Source organism: Chrysemys picta, chromosome 4 (genome assembly GCF_011386835.1).
Source record: "Chrysemys picta bellii isolate R12L10 chromosome 4, ASM1138683v2, whole genome shotgun sequence".
Lineage (NCBI taxonomy): Eukaryota > Metazoa > Chordata > Testudines > Emydidae > Chrysemys > Chrysemys picta.
In genome coordinates, this window is record NC_088794.1 from 97,235,331 (window position 1) to 97,256,270 (window position 20,940).

At 39.5% G+C, this 20,940-nt stretch overlaps 1 protein-coding gene across 9 annotated transcripts in view; it reads left to right on the forward strand.

Moving 5' to 3' along the window:
* FSIP1 (fibrous sheath interacting protein 1) overlaps positions 1–20,940 on the forward strand; it is a 172,785-nt gene that overhangs the window by 141,510 nt on the left and 10,335 nt on the right. The window lies entirely within an intron of this gene.

Here is a 20,940-nt window from a genome sequence, read left to right on the forward strand (position 1 = left end):
GAAATCTCTCTAGAACATTCCTGAAAGACTTGTTTTGTGACATATGCAAAATGTATATCTAAAAATAAAAGATATTATGGGTATGACTTTGGGGTATGCATACTAATGGGCTTATAGTGAGAAGATAGTTGCAGCCTTCACTGTGTAATGGCTACCATCCCTCCATAACAACACACATACATACATGCACATATTATCTGCGATGGTAATATCCATGTGCAAAATTACATTTATCATGAGAGAGTGCTTTGAGATGCAGGAGGGTAATACTCACTAGAAGTCTACTTAAACATGTAAAACTATGTAGAGATCCAATTGTCTTTAAACAGTGCTCTTGCATGGAGGTTATTTTGTTTTAAATTAAGGACTGCAACCAGAGGACTATAGTATTACTGGTTATTTGTTGTTTGATTTAATATTATTTTGTTTAAACAATATGAAGCACATAAATACTACAGTGATTAGGTGTCCTATACGAATTTTATATACATTATTCCTTAATGGTATAATTATTTGCTTTCAAACCACTATCTAGCAATTTGTCCTTTTTTTAACCTTACTAGAAAGTAGCAGTAGCAGTTTAACTCCGAACATGTCACCCCTTCAGTGAGCTGGACCATGGGTCTGATCCTGTGTGGCAATTCCTATGTTTTTAATTTTTTAAAAAATAAAATGGAGACTTTGGTTAGCATTGACAAAAATAAAAAAGGAGGTTGGTTATCACTGACAAAAGTGGTTCTTTGTTGACAGTGGTAGGAATGGCAGCATCATCCTTGTCAGTGCTTTTAACTTTACACAAAAGCATAGAGCTTGATCCAGCCAGATGCTGATGGCTGCGGCCTGATCAAACAAATCACCTAAGCACTTGTTTAAAGTTAACCATATGTCTAGGTACTGTGTTGGATCAGAGTCAGAGTGTTTAGCATCATTCTGGGATTGAGACCTTCAGGAGAAGACTGCTTTCATTGTCTATCCAGGTTTTGGTTAACGAAAATCCTAGTGCGGAAGGGACAGTTGGGATTATATGCTTGGTAAAAGGCACTTTAATTAACTGATGGATGGATTGGCTGGCAATGATTTTTTTTTTACATCTAGCATAGATTTAAATAAGAAAAGCTCAGTGAATTTGGTGATTTAATTTTCTTTTGTGACAAAAATTGGTCTGTAAACTGTAGAGCAAACTCAGTGTTACATATAGTTATTTTTAAGCCTCTTCTTTCTGTGCAGAAAATGATTTTAAGTTTTTTTTAGTCATGTGCCTATTAAACTAGAGTTGAGTTTGTTCATTTGAACTTAAGTTAATGTTGAATTTACTTTGAAGCAGTTTCAATTTACCCAATTAAAATAGATTAGGTATGAAATATGCACTGAATTTTTCAATAAGGGAAATGAAGACGGAATGAGTAGAAGAAAAAGTAGTTTACTTATTTCAAGTTCTCATTGGGGAAACAATTGTATAGAAATGAATGCAGTATAATGACTAAGTATATGAATATGTTGCAGTAGATCTCTATATGGATAATCTCCTTGGTATCCACAAGTAAATGTCTTCATAGTTCTCTTCTCTGCTGAGCTTGTGAAATGCATATTTCTCAAAAGCAGTCAGTCCATCCTGGCTTTTATACTCTCCTCAGTCATAGAACGAAGAACTGGAAGGGACCTCAGTAGGTCATCTAGTCCAGTCCCCTGCACTGAGGCAGGACAGTGTTATCTAGACCATCCCTGACAGTGTTTCTCTAACTTGTTCTTAAAAACCTCCCATGACAGAGATTCTACAATCTCCCTAGGTAATTTGTTCCAGTGCTTAACTACCCTTATAGTTAGGAAGTTTTTCCTAATGTCTAACATAAATCTCCCTTGTTGCAATTTAAGCCCATTACTTTTCGTCCTGTCCTTAGTGAATAAGGAGTACAATTTATCATCCTCCAAGTATAATAACTTTTTATGTATTTGAAGATTATCATTCCCCCCGCCCCTCTTTCCCCTGTAAATCATGTTTTCTAGACCTTTAATCATTTTGGTTGCTCTCCTCAGAACTATCTCCAGTTCGTCCACATCTTTCCTGAAGTGTGGTGCACAGAACTGGACATTGTATTCCAGGTGAGGCCTTATCATTGATGAGCAGAGTGGAAGAATTACTTCTTGTGTCTTGCTTACCCCACTCCTGCTAATACATCCCAGAATCATGTTTGCTTTTTTTGCAACAGTGTCACATTGTTGACTGATTTAGTTTGATATCCACTATAACCCCCAGACCATTTTCTGCAGTACTCCCTTCTAGGCAGTTATTTCCCATTTTGCATGTGTGCTATTGATTATTCCTTCGTAAGTGTAGTACTTTGCATTTGTCCTTATTGAATTGTATTCTGTTTATTTCAAACCATTTCTTCATTTTCTCAAGATCATTTTGAATTCTAATCCTGTCCTCCATAGCGTTTGCAACCCCTCCCAGCTTGGTATCACCTGTAAACTTTATAAGAGTACTCTCTATGGCATTATCCAAATCATGTATGAAGATATTGGATTGAACTGGACCCAGGACAGATCCCTGCAGGACCCCACTCAATATGCCCCTCCAGCTTGATTGTGAACCATTGATAGCTACTCTCTAAGTACAGTTTTCGAACCACTTGTGCACCCACCTTATAGTAGGTTCATCTAGGCTATGTTTCTCTAGTTTGGTTATGAGAAAGTCATGCGAGACCGTATCAAAAGCCTTACTTTTGTATATGAAATATACAAGGTTAGTATAGATGACCTGAGCTCTTTTGTTAGGTGAAAGGATTATTCTGCCATTTATTGTGTTTCTGTCAATAACTACTTTCTCCAAATCTTATGGTATGCCTACACTGCAATGTACTGCGACATAAACCCATGCTTAAACTCAGACTCAAGCCTAACCCCCCTCTCATCTACACTGCAATTATGCTAATGCAGGCTTGGACCCTGGGTTCCAGGACCTTGCAGTGTCTGAGCACGAGTCAAGCCACGACCCAGGGTTCGAGCCCAATTGCTTTGCAGTGTAGAAGCAGCCCTGCTTGACTCATGTCCTGGGAGTCCACCAGAAGTATCCCATAATTCCATGGGCCAAATTCCTTAATCCTCTGTATCCCAACAATCTCCAGTTGACTCTACTGAAAATGGAAGTTGACCACCCCACCCCACTCCCCGGCGTACAGCAGCAGTTCAGATCATCATTAACCCATTCTCTTCTGATCACCAATCTGCAAGCACACTCTTGGAGAGCCTCCTGGATTTGCAATGGAGCCTGAGCAGAGCATGCCTTTTGAGAAATGAGTTGCTTTATGATCACGGGAGCACAGCCAGATTTTGGTGAATCTCTGGTGTGAGGCCAGTAGAACTGGAATTTAGCAAAAGCACCAGAAATGACCATGTGTACCAACAGATAGCTAAAAAGCTGGCAGCCTTGCAGATTTTCCTGACAGGTGATCAGTGCAGGGGAGTGTATTAAGAGGCTGAAAAGCAAGTATCAGAAGACCAGGGACAAGGACTGCACCTCCGACAACTCGCCAACAATGTGCCCACTTTTTGTGGCGTTTGATACATGATACAATCATGATTTCAGATAAGAAAGCTAAAAACATGATTAGGAACATTAATAAGCAAACCAAAGTACAGCAATTCACATTTCAATAAATTCCATACATAAACCCATACTGACCCCCACAGTTCATTAATCATCATGTCTTTCATAAATACATTGTATGGTAATCAAGCCCACACACCTTCCAAAGCACTTAATGCCCTGCCCCAACATTTGATTAGCCCCTTCCTCCCACAAACACATTCTTACAGACACTATTCCCCCTCTTCCATTGGGCCATGCAAGTCCATCATGTGAGCACATAAAGCATCCCTGACTGCTGGTGCCTGGGTGCAACCAGCTCCAACTGTGGTAGCTGCACTTTCTGGCTGAGGTTACCCATCCATCATCCCCTCTCTGTCATAGGTCCATTCAGGGGGAAATGGCTCACCTCTGGCTTCACAAACATTATGAAGAGCACAGCAAATCACTGTAATGCGACAGCATTGATGACACTGGTATCCAAACAGTCTGTAGGCATCTCCAACGTGATTTTAATCTGCCAAAAGCACATTCAACAACCATTCTATCCCTGCTGACAGTGTAATTAAACTTTCTTTTGCTAGGGCCTCTGAAATCAGGATATGGTTTCATAAACCAAGGCAAAAGGAGTATGTTGGGTCTCCCAGAATAATGGTGGAGACACTGACTCCATTTATGTCAATGTTATTTGGTGGGAATAGTGTCTCAGCCTGTCCATGAATGTAGATTCCCGAGCGGCGAAAAACTCAGGCATCATGAACTCTCCCAGTACAGCCCACATTGACATTCATAAATTGGCCTCTATGGTCCACAAGTAGGTGGAGTACCTGTGTGCTTCTTGAGGAAGGCAAACTGTGGGCACATGAGTCCCATCAATGACCATGGCGAAGTTAGGAATCCCCATTCTTTCAAAGTTAGCTTTACCTAAGCAATATCATCAATGACTACCTCGTTGGGGTAACCACATGTCTGATTGCCTCAGAAACCTCTGCCACCACTTTACCCACATTGGACTTTTCAACCCCAAACTGGTTGGCAACGGACCTGTAGCAGTCTGGTATAACCAGCTTCCAGATGGTAATAGCAACCTGCTTCTGGACTGGCAAGGGTGACCTCAGTTGTGTCTTTTTATGGTGGAGGGTGGCGGCAAGCTGCTCACAAAGCTCCAGATTTGCTTTCTTCATGCAAAAAAGCTCTGGACCCACTGCTGATCACCCCAGGTCTGCATGACAGCGTGATCCCACCAGCCTGTGTTTGTGGTCCTGTGCCAGAAGCGCTGTCTACGTAGAGGTCATCAGTGGCCATGCCAATTGTACTGAGCATCTGCCAGTGCGGGTCTGCCATGACAGGGTACTCCTCCTCTGCCGCCTCCTCCTGCTCCATCAGGAAATCTGTCAGGTACTTTGGTGGGACAGAAAATACTGTTGAAATGTCCACTAGTGTCTCACGGATGCTCTGCCAGTTTCCTGACACAGGAGTGAAAGCACAAGCAAGAGAAGTTCTTCAAAAGGCACCTCCTCCATGTTGCTGGCTCTGATAGCTGGGAGCACACAGACCAAAATGACTGATTGGCAGGCTGCGTTGGTGGGTTATTCAAACTTCCTGTAATATGGATGGTAGGCAGGAAAGTTTTCCCACTGTGCATCATAGTCATAGGGCTAGAGCAGTCACATTTCAGGAAGGAACTAGGGACTCTGGGATATGGTTGGTTTGACTTGGGTCTGCGCTGCAGTGTGGATGCCAGAGCCCGAGGTTTGAGCATGGGTTAGAAAAGACTCAATGTAGGATTAAATCCCACTAACCCATGGCTTACATTGAGTGTAGACATACCATTAATGGGTTTCTGCTCACATGGCCAATTCTTGTTCTCAAAATAGTTCTTTTGCAGTGGCATGTTTAGCCACAAGGTAGATCTGTCATCTGGATCCTGTGTTTGCTGCTTCTGTTTTTCCAATGTCATTGGCTTGATGGGCAAGTGTTAATTCTGTCAGTTGACAACCGTTAGAAGCTTTTTGGATGTCATCAGAAACGGAGTCCATGCCCTTGGTTTTGTTCGCATATCTTCTGTTTCTCAGCTAAGGCAAGGGATCTGTTTGATCCAGGAGTTTTCTTACTATCTTTCAATAGTTTGTGCTAGAGTTTAAAAATTGAGATAGAGGGTACAGTAGCAGCCACCTTTCGCCACTTTGTATCTAACTGCTTGGAAAATAAAAGCAAACGAGCAAAAAAATAAAAATAAAAGTAGTATGTGGGCTTTTTGTAACAGAAAACAGCCAAAACCACATCTGAGCATTTTTTGTCTACTCAGTTGGCTTTGCTAAAAATCAAAGCCACAGTTTAATGATATTCAATTAATATAGTTGAGTCATATTTTAATCAGGAAAACTGATGACAGTTTAATAACAATTAAAGACATGAGATAGCTGTATGCATGGCAAATAACTTGCATTCCCAAGTAACAGTTCTATACTATTACAGAGCCCAGATGATGAAAGTTTTATTCAGCATAGTAAATTATCTGTATTTATACATATTTACATCTTTTAAAAAGTGAAATGTCTTGTCTTATGTTTTTGGGCACATAAAATAGATGTCCAGACAAAAACACTGGGGTTTGTGTTTCTTTGGTTTTTTTTTTTTTTTAACCTAAGCAGATTTTAGAAGTTAAAAAAACCTTATGAAGTGCTTAGTTTGTATTTACAGATTAATGCACTGGGCATGTTGAACATTCAACTGATTTGAATTTAGAAGTGCTGAATTCTCCCCAAACTGGTGTCTCCTAGTTAAGAAGTTCTTCATCTTTAAAAACTGTATATGTTGCAGTCACAATATTCCATTTACATTTGTTTATGTCTTACTGTGTATGACATACTATTCAAAAGCAAATCAACCATTAAAGCATGCTTATAATGGAATTTGCAGTGGGATTGTAAAACAAAATTATTTTTACCTCGGTTTCAAAACACACAAGAAAAGAACTTATTGCAGGATTTCTTTATTATTTTAGCTCTCAAAATGAAAAAAAAGGATCCAATATGAAAAAAGTACATAAACTACTGAAGGATTTGTGTGTAATGTTTTAACAATTCAGGTTTGATTTCAATGTCCCCAAAACTATTTTGGAAATAAACAAGGTCACAAATATCAGAGGGGTAGCCGTGTTAGTCTGGATCTGTAAAAAGCAACAAAGAGTCCTGTGGTATGTTATAGACTAACAGGTGCCACAGGACTCTTTGTTGCTTTTTACAGACCCAGACTAACACGGCTACCCCTCTGATACTTGACACCATGCAAGGCACTGCATTTAGCCATATGGAGTGGAAATCCATCAACCTCATGAAGAAACTTGCACAAGTACAGACAGATATCATCTTCCTTTCCAAATGCAAACGGATGGACATCATACCAAATGGACTGAAGGTGAAAAATCCATTGCTATCTACATACTGCACAGACCACAGTGAGAGATTATGCCATACACTATCAAGGTCACAAATGTTATAGTTGGTTCAGTTAATGAAAATGAAGCATTCCCAGTATAAGGAACCACTGCAAACCATTCTCCTATAAACAGAGAAAATTGTGAAAAATACTATGTTGAAAAATCTGTAAGTACAGAAGCTATTTGATCAACATATAAAGAGCTGGTAGGAGACATGGGAACTGTATGCATACACAGCATTTTCAAACTTGGGTGCCTAAAGTTAGCCACCTAAATCCATACTCTGTACGTAAATACAGATTTAGTCACCCACATTTGAAAATTTTGGCTATAGTATACAGCCATTTATAACACGTTATATAATTTCCAGAAATTTCCACATTTCCAAAAAACTATATTAAGGAGTTGAGGTTGAGAGTGTGCATCAGTAACTTAATGGCAAAAAACATTACAGGGATGTTGTAATTATCCCAACACAAAGCATTTAAAGACCCAGGAAATTTAAAGTTAAGGTTACATTTAAAACAAATCCAAATACAATAAGGTAAGAAATGCACAGATAAGGTACCCTAACAATCTTAACTCTGCCCTGCAGTAATACCATATGATAGTTTGTTATTTTAGAGTCTGCAGTTCCAAATTAGAGGAAACCATTTTTAAAGACACATTAGCTTTCTTTTTATTTTTTTCCCCTCTTGTGGCATCACTGTGTGTGTCTAGCTGCTAAACTCTCCTTGTAACTGCAGAGTGAGGCCAAAGATGATCAAGTGCAGGTTTTCATTACTTGCCAACTCAAACAAATTTCTGTTTTTTGAGGAAGATAATGTAACATCGGATACTATGATTAGTATTGTGACATTACCCAGAGTGCGATCTGGAATGTTGAACAGCTGTGTCCCCTCAGTTCTCCAACCTGGGGTGTCTTTTACACTGCTCCACTTTGAAAACAACCACTCCTGGTCTGCCTCCAGCATAGAAATTACTCCCAGCTGTATTATATGAGTGCTTTAGCCAGCCACTCCTAAATTATATTGGAGAGTGACACCAGCAAATTTCCGGTCCCTGACTAATCCTCAGAAGTGTGTGTCTTGTACTGCCCACTACCCTCGAGGACAATACAAGCTCATAGAAAGTCCCTCAGTTTATTAAGAGCACAAATCTCAAATAGACTTTCCAAAACACTTCAGTGCAAACACACTGGTTCAGATAAAACAATCAGAATTTGGTTACAAGGAAATAAAGGGTAAAATACAATTAATATCTAACAGGCTAAGTGAATTCAAAGCAAAAAGTCTCTCTCACCACATGCTTTTGCAGCCTTACTGGTTGGATGCCTTTCAGCCTGGATCCCCTCACCCAGTCCAATGCTCCTTTCCTTATCCTTCAGTCATTGTAGATGTTGTGGACAGAGACAAAGGGAGGAGAGATGACTTGTATCCTCTGTTCTCATTTCTTATAGTTATTTTCCTCTTTGAAAATCATTTCCAGTTGAAGTTCAGGTGACAGAAAATCTCTTTGCACAGGAACCTCCAGCTGTTCCATTTCCAAGATGTAAATTTCTCACTCACACTCTTCCTGCCAAGGAATGACTGCTTAACCAGGTGATAGTCCATTTGATTATGTTGACACCTGGCTGAGCTGTTGGCCAGCCATTTGTCTCCGGGAACTAGTTTGAAGCTGTTTCCCAAACTTGGAACATGTCATATATAGTAGAATTTTATAACTTTACCTACAATGTTGCTACACATATTTTACCAGGACAATAATGTTCAGCAGCTTATGGGTTTTCAAATTATTCCTCACAAGGCACTTTGTACAAAATTTGTTAGTTTTGTAAAAAGGGTGAACATAAGGGTACAGGCTGTCACAAGTATATTCATTTTTAATTACTCTGTGTGTAGATAGATAAAAAGACAGAAATTAGTTTCAGCTTTCAGGCTATCAGCACAGTTACCCAAGTAGACTTTGTTGTCACAGAGTTTGGGTAGCTGACTTCCCTTTATTTTTTCACTCTTCTGTCTCTCCTTGTTTTATCTGCATTGATCTTGTAAGTGTGAACAAAATTACACAAACCAACATCCCTATCAAGGCCACTAATTTCACCTGAATCTTGCTTTACCCCCACCAAAGGAAAACAAGGAAAGTAACTTTTTATTGATATCTCTTAACCCCCCGCCCACCCCCACTTCCCAAACTACTAACAAAATGAAGCTTTTAGGCTGTTTTCACTTCTTAATTTTTGACTGTTTCTAGGTTGTTTTCCCCTGGGAAGCCTTCACATCTTCCATCAGCCACCTACCCTTCAACACTCACTTTGTTGTGGTTCTGAAAGCTGCTGGTCGCCTTGCTGATATTGAGCCCATGAAAATAGGTCACTGCAAGTTGACATTCCCCTTTGACTAATAGTGTTATAAGATCCCCACTAATCCTCTTGTCTTCCTTTTTCTGTCATTCCCCTCCTCCCTTCAACTTTCTCACCCTCTCCATTGTTTCTCTGTTGCTCTTCTGCTCCCAGAAGCATCTTCAGATAATGGGATATTAGACATGTTCACTTTCTGCTAATAGCACAAGTAAAGAGCATAAGGGATACAGTGTAGAAACTAGAAAAGGCTGAAGGGACTAACACGTAGGAAGGAGAATAACAGATGGGCAGAAAGAGAGAACTCACAGAGGAAAATTTCCTACGTGGATCAGGAGTTATGCACAACCTTCTCTTTTATCCCAGTGCTCTTTTATTTTTCCCTGGAAAATGTTGTAGTAGAACAATTCCATCCATACCTCTATCCACCCCTAATGGCTTGATACCTCTGGATGTTGAATGATGGTTAATATTACCTGGGATCCTTATATCTCAATTTATTTTTCTGTCTTTTTTAATCACGCCTTTCAAATTGTGTGAAGGAAACTGGCTAGTTTTCTTCTAGCTAATTCAGAGTACCCTCTCTGCCTCTGGAAGCTGAGTGTCTTGTCATGTTACTCAGTGGTGTGAGCATTAGTCTGCTAAACCCAGGGTTGTGAGTTCAATCCTTGAGGGGGCCATTTAAGGATCTGGGGCAAAAATCTGTCTGGGGAGTGGTCCTGCTTTGAGCAGGGAGTTGGACTAGATGACCTCCTGAGTTCCCTTCCAACCCTGATATTCTATTATTCTAAGACAAGTTGCACCTGCTACTCAGTTAGTTGGATTCTTCATGAACCAGGTGTAATGCTGAAAACTGCTATTTGCATGAATGGATGCAAACCTTTGTGTAGCTCTAATTGATTTCTTTTCAGCTGTAAATATATCTTTGTACTGTGGCTTGTTAGTATTTTATTTAGTGTTTCCTGATGTTTTAATTGTTGTCCTTAAATTGTAACTGAGCAGCATTTCAGTAGAGTAGATACTTTAGAATAATAATAGTTTTAGCATCATTAAAATTTGCAAATAGGATTACAAATAACAAAATAAATGTTTCAAGTTATTCTGTCTGGCTTCATTCCTTAATTTTTTTAATGGCACAAAATTAGTAGAGACTCTGGGCCAGATTAACCCTTGTTTAGCTATATTGGTGGCCCATTCTTTTTAGCAGTCTTTGTTACATCTTCTATTGGAATTAACCTCACAGATGTCAGACTAATTTTTTTCCTTTAATCTTTTTCCTGTGTTCTTAGTGTTTCTAAAAAAAGTAGAAAGACATAACGGGCAACTGCACTTCAGAATTAACATATGACTCTGATCAGCATAAGACCCAGCAACTTAAAACCAATTTTCAAGTTTTGTAAACCCCAGTCCTGTGCTGACTTCAGAAATGCTACTTACTTGCCCAAAGTTAAGCATGTGTATAAGTGTTTGCAGGGTCTGGGCCTTAATGTGTTTTGGAAAATGTCAGGCAAATCATTCACATTTAATAATAAACTGTCTCCATTTGTTTTTGTATGCAATGTATTAGATTAAACAAATATCCTAATGAGTGGTGTTGACTGACAAATGTGTGATTATTGAGGAGGGAGGGTAATGTATGGCATTGCCTGGCTGTTGATAGGGCGTGTTGGTGTGAAATGCTAAATGGAAAGGTACAGGGCAAGGATTGCCTTGTCGGTGATATGGTAGCGCTATGCACTTAAAGTGCTATTTATCATTTAGTAAATAACTATTTAAAACTTCCAAATGATACCAGTGCTGATATGTCAAAAGCCAGATTGTTGTTTCAGTAGGTTATTGCACTCTTGTAATGGATTCCTTTCAGCAGGAAGGGAGAAGATTATTTCAGAACAGATTACAAACCGTACATTTGACATTGCATTACAGATAAAATACATCTCCAACAATTTTAAGGAATCAAACTGAACAACTTCAGAGACATAGTTACAGCAGTTAACTGTAGTACCTCCAAGGTGAACAACAAAAATATATCACATCACAAAACAAAAAGGCTTAAATATTCCTTTGTGTCTTTTTTTCTAATATAGAGAATGCATTTAGTAGTCTGTCTCCATTATTGTATAGAAATTGAAAACATTCCTAATGCTTTGAACTTGTAAGCCCAGAGTCACAGCAGGTCTGTACACAAAATAAGTACAAGTGTGCATTCCTACCACATGCAGTAAGATTTATCCTATAGACTCATGCCTCTGAGGAATTCAGCTAAACACAAAAGACCCTCAGGTAGAGAAAGGCAACTGGGGTCAGGAGAACTAGCTCCACACATAAATAGATTCCTGCTGGGAAGGTCATTAACAGGCATCCAGGACTCCAGGCTAGGAATTAGTTTCTTGGACCATTAGCAGTAAAAAGCCTAGCAATTGAATGTGATTCAGTGCCCTATTAAAAATTAGCAAGAACAATTGGAGCTTTTCCAATTATAATAGGAACCAGACTTCATAGATCATTTTGCCTTGTCTAGTATGTGGTTTCTATATTCTGAATAATATGAATATGATGCATTTATATGTTATTAAAATAGTATCTCTGTAAATGTTTTGTCTGTTTAATGAGGTTTTGTAAGTACATTACAGTGAGGACAATGAAAGTTAGAAGAACTGGAATTTAGTGTCATCCTAAGAATTTACTGTTGATTCCAAGTATTGAACCTCCTAAAAGTGTACAGTTAACCATAAAATAATTATTTTTTTATATATACAAATATTATATTGTATCAACTTTCTATATAATCCCAGGTATTAAAGTGCTGATGTGGTTTCATATAAACAATACATTTAATGTAAGTATATTCCCATCTTTTCCCCCTGTTATTCAGACTTCTCTAAATAGAATTTCCAAAGCTAGTGCTTGAATGGACACTAAGAGCAGCCTCTTTGCTCTGATTTCAGTACTGACCACCTGTCCCAAATTTGTGAGTAGATGACAGGGTCATTGTCCAGCTATGCTGGAAGAAGGACAGGAGGGACTGGATGTGGTTTAAATTAGGCCACAACTTTATTTTTAAATATCTGGTAGTACTCAGCTGATTAAAAATTGTACAGTTCAGGTAATTCCATAATTATTTCCATATACTCAGGGGCTGCCATTAGCCCTCCCCCTTTTCCATTCTGATCCCAGCCAACCCGCTGCTCAGATCCTGCCACCCTCTCCCTCTCTTAGGAGGGTTAAGGGGGGTCATAAAGTGTTAGGGGCTCCAATGACTGGTACAGCAAGGAGTCAATCCCCTTCCTTTTTCTCTGCTCCTTTAAAAAGTGCCTCCTTAAAATCGTTTACCTATCCGTTCTGTCTGTATCCATTCTCTATGGAATACCTGCACTGGACATTTACCTCAAGGGGGCGCCAGCAATTAGTTTGGCTGGCCTCTCCCCATTCCTGGCCAGGGTCCTAGACATTTACTGACATCTTCTTTAATGCTGGCCAAAAATATGTCAGCTCCCCAATCAGATAGGTGAGCCCCATCATCCCTGAATAACTCAGAAGCCCCATAAACAGATGAGAAATTACTAATCCCCCTTGACCTCAGAGGAATTAGGCCACCACCCTGTTCATGTACCTCTTAGTCATCTACACTTTACCTAACTCAAGATTCTAAAATTAACTTCATATGATCCTATCTAGGAGCTTTAAAATGTACAAAAACACTATGAAATCATAGAAATGTAGGGCTGGAAAGGACCTCAAGAAGTCCGCAAGTCCAGCTCCCTGCACTGAGGCAGGACCAAATATCCTGGACCATCCCTAACAGATGTTTGTCCAAACTGTTCTTAAAAGCCTGCAATTCCACAGCCTATTCCAGAACTTAACTACCATTATAGTTAGAAAGTTTTTCCTAATATCTAACCTAAATCTCCCTTGCTGCAGATTGTCAATTATTTTTTTCTTCCTAAGTGAAGTACTTTGAACTTGTCTTTATTGAATTTTACCTTGTTGAGTTCAGACCAGTTCTCTAATTTGTAGAGAATGTCAGGGCTGCTGTTAGACTTGCTGGGGTTCAGGACCCCACTAGATCCATTCTCACAGTTTGACAGTGACCATTGATAACTACTCTTTTAGTATCTTTCAACCAGTTTTGTACATACTGTGACAAAGGTCCTCCTCTGCCTTGGTGGGTCCTGCGCTTATTGGCGGATTTGCTCACCTCAGATTCACTGCAGCCCTCAGTTTGGCCACTTTTGCTAGTGGCTCAAACTTGCCGTTCACTCAGCTAACCTCATCGCTGGCCAGCATGGAGAAAGGTTGGAGAACAATTCCCATAGTCTCTGCGGACCCACCTAGTGGGTCGGGGGACAGGCCAGGGACCTTCCCCTCTGGTGGGACCCACAGTCCAGGTCAACTCCTCTTGTATCAAATAGGGAGTTGGGAGGATGGGGGGAACCCGGGCCTGCTCTCTACTCCAGGTTCCAGCCCAGGGCCCTGTGGATCGCAGCTGTCTACAGGGTTTCCTGTAACAGCTGTGTGACAGCTACAACTTCCTGGGCTACTTCCCCATGGCCTCCTCCCAACACCTTCTTTGTGCTCACTGCAGGACCTTCCTCCTGATGTCTGTTGATGCTTGTACTCCTCAGTCGTCCAGCAGTACGCCTTCTCACTCTCAATGCGCCTCTTGCTCCCAGCTCCTCACACGCACACTCAATAACTGGAGTCAGGTCCTTTTTAAACCAGGTGCTCTGATTAGCCTGCCTGTCCTAATTGATCCTAGCAGCTTAACTGGCTCCAGTGTCCTAATTAGCCTGCCTGCCATAATTGGTTCCAGCAACTTCCTGATTGTTCTGGAAAAGCCCATTATTTTATTCAGGGGAAAGGGGACCTGTTTAATCTGGGGCTAATGTATCTACCTTCGATCACCCTCTGTAGCCATCTGGCCTGACCCTGTCACAGTACCTTACAGTAATTTTATTGAGATCTTTCCCTAGTTTGCTCACGAGAATGCCATGTGGGACTGTGTAAAGAACCTTACTAAAATCAAGATGCACCATGTCTGCTGCTTTCCCCATTCCAGTAAGCCAGTAACCTTGTCAGAGAAGGGAATTAGGTTGGTTTGGCATGATTTGTTCTTGATAAATCCATGCTGGCTATTCACTATCACCCTATTATCCTCTAGATGCTTACAGATTGATTGATTAATCATTTGTTTCAGTATCTTTTTAGATATCAAAGTTAGGCTGACTGATCTATAATGTCCCGGGTCCACTTCGTTCACCTTTTTAAAGATAGGTACTATGTTTGCCCTTCTCCGGTTTTCTGGCACTTCCCCCGTCCTCCATGGGTTCTCAAAGATAATTGTGAACAGTTCCGAGATTGCTTCAGCTAGTTCCTTAAATACCAAAGGATGAATTTTATCAGCCTTGCTGACTTGTCTACATCTAACTTATCTAAAAATTCATTAACCTGGATGAAACCATTCACCACAAGAATAACTGGCAACGCATAATTGTTCTTGTTTATGTCAACATAGATAATTCATACAGTATTTGTTCCCTCTCCTCAGTCCTCCAGCTCCTGCTCCGTGTGGTGCCCCTGGAGTGTTAGATGCTCTGCTGGGGCTACATACTAGATCTGTAGTGTGATTGGCAGGAGCCCATCCTGGCTCTCTTCGCCTTCTGCTCACCTTCTATAGCTGTTGGAGAAGTTCCTAGACATTCCCAGCACATGTTGTCCACCTTGAGCCCGGCCTTTGAGTGTTCATGTTCAGTTGTTATTTTGGCATGCTACCAGCAGAAATGGGCTGCCACATACAAAATCAATTTGTAATTCCAGGACATTTCAGTTAAAAGTGCTGATATTACCAGCATTTGCTAAATTTGACTTTTATATTCTAGCGACTCACCATTAAGGTCCAAAATTTAATGAATACAATCCACTTGTCTTCATTTTCTCTGTAAAGTCTTCACTAGACTTGCACCTGTTTAACTGGGAGCTGGTCTAAATTTGGTCTAAAATGTCAAAACTAATTTACTTCTTATCATAGATGCTGGTGGTTTTTTATTTGCAGTTAATTCAAATGGATAATTAAAATTAGACTGAGTTCCACATTTTTGTATGACCAGTTTCACATTCTGGTTGTCACGTACTACTACATACACCACAGACTGGTTGCAAATGCAGTAGGACAATGTTTAAATCCAAACAAAAAATTATATTTTTACATTTTGTAAAAAAAAATGAAAATATTTCTGTTATTGTTATGTTTGGGTGAAACATTTTCTTCACTGATATGAAAGTTTGTTCCATAACTACCTGACTGTCCGAAACTCTACAGACATAACCCTGTTCTTTTCTCTAAATTGCTTGCTTTTTTTCTTTGGCCAGGAACAGTTTCTTGCATAGAAGATTTAACACATCAAGAACTGTCTTAAACCTTTCCTGGGGTTTCTCCTCTCTTGTCCTATTTTCTTGTTGGCAACCCTACACAAATACTCCTTGTCAGGAAGTAAATCAGTTTCGTTAATGAACACGCAACTTGATTTTGGGTAAATAATTAGAGGATTGCATTACTCATGCGAGTCTTTGCTTTTAGTTTTTGAATATTTTTTGATAGAAAATATTCCCATTTCTCTATGCTTTTTGAAACCAGCTAGAAAAGCAAACCTTCACAATTATAAGCATTCATTCGTAGATTAATATTTTTATAACTCAAGATCAGACTTCAAGATACTCAAAAACCAGAAACCCTCACACCTGAATAAATGAAATGGCACAGGGTAACTCAGCTCCACTTTTGTTAGGCGGGAAACCAAAATCTTAAAAAAAATAATTTATGTAGTTTTTTCTAAACATTCACTGCACTTCTATGCCTTCCCCACATTACTGAACAATCTATTAATTTTGCAGTAGATTATTCAGTATCTGTTCTCCATTTACTAAAAATCTTACTGTAGCTCGAGAACTCTCAGAGATATTTTCTATGGCATGGGAACAAGCAATAATGTGAAATCAGACCCCATGAAAAGATAGAAATACAGACAAACTATGTCCAAAGGCAGCTGTTTAACTGAATTTGTCAGCCTTTCAACAAAAATATTTTACTCTGAATGGAAATATATAAATAATAGCAGATTAAGTGAGGGTAGCACTTTAGAGTCAAATCTTCAAAATCTAGAGGCCAACATGTACAAAGGGAAATATGCATTCACAATTTAACTCACGTTGGAACACATTGGTGTATGCACACAACAGATAATGGCACACAACCATAACTATAGGCACCCATCCTACAAATGCTGTTTCACATGTAGGAAGGACAGTTACATATACAATGGAAAAGTACACAATGACAAACTGGAAAATGTGCTTTTAGACGCAGATCTTCAAAGATATTTAGGCACCTAATTGCCATTGATTTTAATTGGAATTAAAACAACGAGGAGTCCTTGTGGCACCTTAGAGACTAACACATTTATTTGGGCATAAGCTTTCGTGGGCTATAACCCATTTCATCAGATGTATTGAGTGAAAAATACAGTAAGCAGGTATAAATATACAGCACATGACACTCCTTGCATCTGATGAAGTGGGTTATAGCCCACAAAAGCTTATGCCCAAATAAATGTGTTAGTCTTTAAGGTGCCACAAGGACACCTCATTGTTTTTGCTGATACAGACTAACACGGCAACCCCTCTGAAACCTAATTGGAGTTAGTTGCCTAAATACCTTTGAGGATCTGGACTGTAGTTTCTCATTTACATGTGCAATTACCAGCTTTGTATACAAAACATAGGTGCACATTTTAAAAAATATTTGCTGTAGAACCCTGTTCATTAAAGTGTTTATTTTTAACTAATAACACCTCTTTAGTTACATGGTAACTAGAGTATGCTGTTCCTTGTAAACACAGTGTAATTCCTTATGTTAGTATTTACATACTTCTGCAGATTGTCATGTAATCACTAAAAGTAATTCCCATATAAGTGGCACTGTGGATTAAAAAGACAGAAATAATACATATTTCTTAGTTGTGGTGTGTTAATTGTCACATGATATGATATCACTATATCTTTAAATGCTCAAGAGTTACCTTTTAAATAAAAAGTACTTGCAAAAAAATTTGCCCTGCAAGTTAAAGCACTACTACAAGAAGCTTAGAGAGACAGCATGGGCTAGTAGATTGTGCTTAGAGGTGGGAGTTAAAGTCCTGAGTTCAAATTGATTTCTCCTGTAATTTTGGGTTAGTTACAGGAGTCTCTGGCTCCATTCCCTGCTAATTAAGATTTTCTTCACTGTTATGAAAACCTAAAAGTATGAGAAAATGACATAACTTGGTCCAGGATCTAGTTAGCTAATGAAAACTAAATTCTCTCATTATTCTTTAGATTGACTCTTCATGTAATTACCATACTTTATGTTCACGAAAATAAAATTCTACCTATAATACAGACAATTAGCGCTGTTCTTTAAAAAACAACAACAACAACAGTAAACAGCCTTTTAGTTAAATGGCTGCCATCTCCCATTGTTCTCAACTGGAGTAAAACCAAGTTGCCCTCAGGGAAGATGTGAGTCCATACAGTGAAACCATGATGGGAAAACGATTAAACATCAAATGTCTTTAAAAATCCGTTTAATTTAATCTGTGTTTGCAAACTCTATTATGTCACTATCATAACTATAAAATTACAATATGACATCACTGAAGGCCAGAATTAAGGTTATTTGCATGCCTTCACTGTGCATTTCTATACCTTAACATTTTTGGATTTCTTTTAGGACTAACCTTAACTCAACATTTTCTGAGTTTCTAATGTTTGTTTTGGGGATAATTACAACATCCTTGTAATTTTTTTTACCTTTTAATTACTGATACTAACTCAACTGTCGTTTGTTGGCGATCCCTCGAGGTCGAGGATGAGCTCTTTCACAGGTTTTATTTTTCATGGGTCCTTTTGTGACTGAGGAGTCTGATTTTTGAGCCACAGGCTCATTGGCAGACATTGCAGGTGGTGTTGGAAGACAGGGTTGGGCCATGATTGCTGCGTGACAGTTGTCTTTCCTTTCTTTTCTGGCATTTTTCTGCGACCAGGGAAGGGGATTTTCCTCTAGTGGGCGTTCCCTCTCTGACAAGTCTTCACCAGTTATCCCTATCCTGGGCTGCTGTCTCCCAGCGTGTGCTGTCGATGCCACATCTCTTTATGTTTATTTTGAGGGCGTCTTTAAAGCGTTTCTTTTGGCCTTCCCGTTTCCTTTCTCCTTTGGTGAATTGAGCGTACAGCGGTTATTTTGGGAAGTGTACATCAGGCATGCACACACAGTGCCTGCTCCATCTCAGCTGGTGCTGGATAATCAGGGCCTTAACACAGAAGATGTTGGCCTCTGTGCACTGACATTAGTGCGATAATCCTCCCACTTTATGTTGAGGATCTTTCAAAGAAAGTGCTGGTGCTGGAGTTCCAGGTTTTTCAGATGTTTTTTATAGGTCACGCAAGTCTCACAGCCATAGAGGAAAATTGGGATTACCACCGCTTTATAAACTTAAAGTCGAGTATGTGTTCTGATGTTGTGATTGTTGAACACCTGGCGAGACAGTCTGCCAAAGGCAAGGCTGGCACAGGGAATTCTTTGCTGAATCTCAACGTCTATGTCTGCCCTCCATGAGAGATGGCTGCCAAGATAGGCAAAGTATTCTACATTTTCCAGTTCTTCTTTGTCCATATAGATCTTCCTGTCTGGGTCTGATGATTGACCAGGGATTGGATGGTGGAGGACTTTTTTTTTGCTGATGTTCAGCGTTATCCGTAGGCTTTTGTAAGCTTCAGAGAAGCAATTAAGGGCTGTTTGAAGATCGTCCTTTGAGTGTGCAACTCCAGCACAATCATCTGCGTACTGGAGTTTGGTTATTGTTGCCGATATTACTTTAGTTCTGGCACGGAGATGAGAAAGGTTGAAGAGGTTGCCGTCAATCCGATATTGGATGCCAATGCCCTGTGGTAGACAGTCTTGGGTTAATGTTTTCATAGCTGCTAAGAAAATGGAGAAAAGGGTGGGTGTCAGTACATAGCCTTGTTTTACGCCAGTTTGGATGACAAAGGCCTCAGAGGTAGAGCCCCTGCACAAGATGGAGACAGTCATGTGGTCATGGAGGAGTATCTCTGAGCCCCTTCTAATTCTGTTAACTCCTTTCAGAAATGAGACGAACTGAATATAATATTCTAGGTGAGGGCATATTGTTGAATTATATAATGGTATTATAATTGTACTTAATATTTATCATCCTCTGGACTGGACTTATTAATAATTACTGGACTTATTAATAGTTAACACCCAGCAGATTTGTAAACAAGACTTTGCAAGTATTAATACTCTTGCTTAGTACTAAAGCGTTATGTAATCTTTGTTTTCATTAGTGTGTTAATATATTGGAAATCCATATGTATAAATTGTAACTCAAGTCAAGTGATTGTTGCTTTGAACAATATTTTTTTCTGACATCATTAGATTGCCACACAGCTTTACATGTTGAGCTTCCTGATTCTTTTTCATGTCTGATTTTTACCTTTTAGGTTAGCTAGAAAGATTTTTTTACCTATAACTGCTACTGATGTGGGATCTTAGATGGGCTTTTGTTCTTTTAAAAGCATTTTCCCAGCCATCATCATTGCTGTTGATTCTGTGCACCACCGCAAAGGAACTCAGTTCATGCTGCCTATCATTCAGTAACTGGTGGTGGCTTGGTAATGCAGGCTTTTTCACTTCCTTTTTATCTATTTGATATTTTAAAGGACACCAAGATTTGAAAACTCACCCACTGTAGAGTGATGACTGGAAGCGACCCCTGATCTCTAACTTGTTGATTTGTAGAGTCAACTTGAAACTTTTAATACCTTAAACATATTTAACAAAGAAGTATTCATTTCTTCTTGACTGAAGGCTATTCCAATTCATAAACATGAATGAGCAGTTTTAACATGTAATCCATGCAACTATGCCCCTTTGGGCTGTGATCTCATCACATCACATAAAGTAAGCAGTGTCATGCTAGGTCAATACTTGGATAAGAGTCCTGTAGAAAAAAGCCAGGTACTGCAGGAAATGGTGCTGATGCTGGTAGGTGGCACTGTTCTCTGACTCAGTGCTGGATCAATGCTCCAGCATGGTTTGTGGTGTTGGAGGTTTTGTAGTGGGCCAGATCTCCAGGTAGTATACATTGGTTTAGCTGTATTGAAATCATCAGTTGATCATCTGGCCCATCATGTTTGGATGTCAGGTAAAACTGAGGCCCTGATCAATTGTGATCTTTAAAAAAAAAAACTTATACTTTTTGTAAAAGTAATATTTTGTTACCCCTGATACTCTGGCCAAATTGCTCTTTGAGTATCTACACTTTGGCTACCTAATAAACCCCCTGTAGTTTCAGCTGGAAAAGATAGTCTTCTTCAGTACCTGCCTTACACCATTGTGTGGTGTTGCTCTGCTCTGTTACACAGGAGCATTAAAGGTTGTGATGACTGAACTTGTGCATCATAAGCCCTGTCTAACGTAACTGCCCCCTCATTGTTAGT